Source organism: Dipodomys spectabilis, unplaced genomic scaffold (genome assembly GCF_019054845.1).
Source record: "Dipodomys spectabilis isolate Male_0828 unplaced genomic scaffold, ASM1905484v1 ptg000429l, whole genome shotgun sequence".
NCBI classification, from domain to species: domain Eukaryota; kingdom Metazoa; phylum Chordata; class Mammalia; order Rodentia; family Heteromyidae; genus Dipodomys; species Dipodomys spectabilis.
The window spans coordinates 336,273-340,785 of record NW_024871106.1 but is presented as its reverse complement, the minus strand read 5'-3'; the positions used below and the strand labels follow the sequence as shown (position 1 = coordinate 340,785).

At 33.7% G+C, this 4,513-nt stretch overlaps 1 pseudogene; it reads right to left on the bottom strand.

Annotated features, from left to right (window-relative positions):
* Window positions 1-3,890: 3,890 nt before the first annotated feature.
* On the bottom strand, window positions 3,891-3,990 carry LOC122097738 (annotated as a pseudogene).
* Window positions 3,991-4,513: the final 523 nt, after the last annotated feature.

The following is a 4,513-nucleotide window of genomic DNA, read 5'->3' as shown; positions in this document are numbered from 1 at the left end:
ATGGAAATACTCTACTTACACAGGGGTAAATTAAATAGATTTTTTGGGGTAGATTGTACTTCTTGAACTAAGAGCCTAGGTGATGTCCCTGAGCTTTTTCTCTCAAGGCTACCACTCTACCACTTTCATCCACAGTTCCAATTCTGATTTTCTGTTGGTTATTTGGAGATAAGAGGATCATGGACTTTCCTGCCCAGGATGGCTTCAAACCACAATCGTCAGATCTCAGCCTCCTGAGTAACCAGGATTCCAGCCATGAGCCATCAATGATTTTAATAATTTAGTAAATTGTGCAGTTTCAGAAGTTATAAATTATCTTTATAACCTGTGTAATATATGTGTGTATGTATATATCAATGCATACGGATAGAAATATTTTAGCATATTTTTGTATCTACAATAGATTTGTGAAATCATCCTACATTATAAAATAAAATGGTAGCTGGGTGCCGTTGGCTCATGCCTGTAATCCTAGCTACTCAGGAGGCTGAGATCAGAAGATTGCAAGTCAAAGCAGACAGAAAAGGAAGTCTGAGAGATTCTTATCTCCAATAAACCACTCAAAAACCGGAAGTGGCATCGTGGCCCAAGTGGTAGAGTGCTCGCCTTGAGCTGAAGAGCTGAGGGAAAGCACCCAGATCCAAGTTCAAGCCCCACGACAGATGAAAAATAAATAAATAAAAATAAAATAAAATGGAAACAAAAGTTAATAAGGAGCAAAACAAAGGGAATTGTCACACGTTTCTTGTTGTTGAATGTAATATGAATTGTGAGAATCAGTTTGGCAAAATCATCTGTATTTGAACAAAATGGATAATAGCTATTAAATCCAATTAATCTATTTACCCATATTGTGCATCCTCACACATGAGTGTCAAAATCAAACCACAGTTTCTGCCTTTGTATTTAACTCACCTGTTATAAGTTAGAGGATAGATGAAGTAATCAAATAAAGATTAAAATAATAGTAAGTGAGGCTATGAGTTAGAGCTGAAAATGATTTTAAATATGATAATAGCTAATTAAATTGCATATTTCTTACCTTTACACTATTGTCATGTCCCTCATTCCCACATTAGAAAAGTACATAGAAGTTTCTCACTAAATAATATGTACAATTATGAAAAAAAGTATTGAAAAAATATGGGCACCGTGTGGTTTTAGCTTATTGTGACCTGTAGGGGGTAGTGTGTTTTTGAGGATTTGCAATACGTTCTAATGGAGATGAAGAGAGGGATGTGCTTATTCTGGAAAACTGGCTAGAAGATTGTTCCCAGAAAGATAGTGATGAATTCTTCCAAAAGGTTACAGTAAAATCACTTTCACGACCAGGTTCACTGCTGCACTATTCACCGTAGAAAACTTATGGAAACAGCCCAGATGCCCTTTGGCAGAAGGATGGTTAGAGAAAGTGTGGCACATATACACAATTGTATTGCACCCATCCATTATGAAGATTGTTACATTATTTGCAAAGAAATGGATAGATCTAAAAATATGTTAAGTAAACTAAGTCAGAGACACACACACAAAGGACCCATGCTCTGTCTCATATTTGGAAGATAGAACTTTATACAAGTTTTCACAGCAATATTAACCAAAGCATGCTATTAGCAGAGGAGAATTTAAAAGGTGTATTTTCTTATAAAATTGAATTTTTAATCCAACAAAATGAATACCAGGAAACTATCACTTAAGTTAAGAGGAAAATTCAAAGGGAAGGATTAAAAAGAGTTATGGAGTAAGAGAGTGAAGGCATAATATTCAATACAGATAGTATGAAAGTAGAAAAAATTAAACTGGGGTGAGATTTGGAAGGGTGTGGGGAAGTTATGTAAAGATCCATTGTACATAAAAACTGATTTGTGGAATGGAAATTCCCTTGTACAATTATTTAAGATAATAAAAATATAATTAAAAACAATGGAGACACTTTTTCTTAAACTGTGTTCTCTTAAACCATGAGTCAATATAATAGTTTCCTCCTCAGAAATGTTCTTTGCAGGTATTTTCCTCACAGTAGCAGAAAAGTGATCAATGCAATGTATATCAATACATAACTTTGCACATCATAAAGAGACACATTGTAAATTCTATTTCCATCTCTTTTAAAAATAAAATTTTTTGCTCTATAAATTGATCAGAGGCATGGATATTGTGGCTAGTTAGTGCATTACACAAGTCTCTCTCTTCCTCTCTCTCTTTCAAGGTTCTCATCGATAATATGATTGCTCCATAATTATCCTAATTTATTTTACTTTTATATTTTTGGTTGCATCATTTCACTTTCTGCTCTGCCATTTCTCAAATCATTTACATAGAAGGTATTATTTCCTATTTTCTCATTCCTAGAATAAGCTGCACATGAAGACACCACTAGTCCTCATTTTCAGTCTGTACCTTTTAATACGGAGGAAAATCTTTCCTCTGCTTTCTATCAATTCTCTACTCTCCAGTTAGAATATTTAGAATAGTAAAAATGGAAAAAGAGAAAACAAATCATGGTGAAAAAAAAGATGCAGAAAATTCACCAGTTTTTTCTGATTAGTTCAACCAATGTGAACTATTGGGGAAATACATGGACACCTCATTCCAACTGGTACTCAAAGTCTCTGGTTAGGCAATTCTGATGAAGACAAGGAACAAGATGAAAAAGTGAGGAATGGTATCATTTGCAAAAAAAAAAAAAAAGTGGAGAAGGATCCAAGCAAATTTCTTCTTTGGGCTGCCTAATTAATCGGCTTGCTACAGTGTGGAGAAATCTTTCCAAAAAGGCCACTCGTGTGAATACTAGGGATGAAGATGAGTATACCGCTCTTCATCAGGAAGCCTACAGTTGACACTGAGACATTGTCCATGAGTTGGTGGCTCGAGGCAGATATTCATGCAATAACTGTGAATGGCTGGACACACCTGCACAGTGCTTATACGTGGGATACTTCCAGTGTGGCTTCTTTATTACTTCATCATGATGCAGATACCAGTGTCTAAACTAAAGGCCTCTTGACCCCCTTGCATCTTGCTGCTGGGAATAGAAACAGCAAAGATACGTTTGATCTCCTTCTGTTGAACCATTATATTAAACCAGGTCTGAAGAACAGCTTGGAAGAAACTGCATTTGATACTGCCAAAAGATAAGTATGTATGACTACCTCTTTGAAGTTGTGAAAGGCTGTACAAATTGTTCTCCTACGTCTTAATGATTTGGTTAAGTTACTTAAATTTCAAAAATGCCAGTCCATCCTTTGTCTCTGTACAAAATATTTTCACAATACAAAGCAACAGCAATATCTTACTTTAAAAATTCATGGATTCCATGGTATTCTTCCAAATGAATTGCCTGACTTTGATTTCAAAATATATTCAAGAGTTGTTTGTGTACATCTATAATGATTTCTGTAGAGCTTGTGATTTTTTAAATCAGAAATAATTTTAACGTATCTGTTGAAATGAGTAGTACAGAAACTAAAGATATTTCTGATGCTTGTCTGAAGAAAGTATATTTTAACATATTCTGTATTTTGTTTGTAAGATGTCCATAATCTATTTCATTCTTTCCTAGATATAATACTTTGAATACTACATTGTTTTATATTATATATATTCATTAATAAATGTGTCCTTACAGATTGCATTCCATATAAAAACAGTTTAAGATTCTTTTTTCTCCTAGGTCCTTATAGTATTTTATTTCTTTGGGATAAAATTAAAATGTTATCTAATTTCAAAGTTTTGTAAAGTTATGCTATGTAAAGACCTTTCTAAGGTGAAGATGTAATACACTGATGCCAAACTAACTTTTAATTATATGAATCGCATGTGATGTTACACTTGTATTTTTGTAATCAACTTTTTAATAACTGTTTTTCATTTCTTGCATCTGAAGAATGAAAAATATGGAATACTTCGCATATTTTCAGATCATCCCTGTCCAAGTGGCATGTTAATCTCTATATTGTTGTAATTTATGTATACGTGCTGCCGAAGCATGTAGTATCCTGTGAATTTAAGTATTTAATGATGCAATCTTTATACAGGCATATATCCTTGGTTGCCTATTTGTAACAAGGAAACCTTATTGTTACTAACAATGCTATTGATCTTATTTCTCTGAAATTCTGTGTATAGTGGAAAAAATATATTGTTCGGTGGATTGCTCACACTTGCAATTATTTTGCCAATGACTATTTTAAGTCTTTTTCATTTTAAATTTCATCATACTTTGAAGCCTTTATAGCTAGATTCAAAGATATGGCTTTTCAAGTACTTATTTATCAACTGAGTTAGCTTTGTGGAGCTAATGGATTCAAAGTAAGCCTTGCTGAAGAGCTACTTCTAAAATTTTGCAGCTTAAAATTTCCCAAATGAGGTCTTACTGGCACAAATGTCTACTGGCCCTTTACCCTTCTTCCATGTAGTAACAGACCAACCAGAATATCTTACCCTGACAGCAAAGATTATCTTACTGGAAAAAAACTAATCTTAGTTACAAGGGATCATGGAGAAATAAACA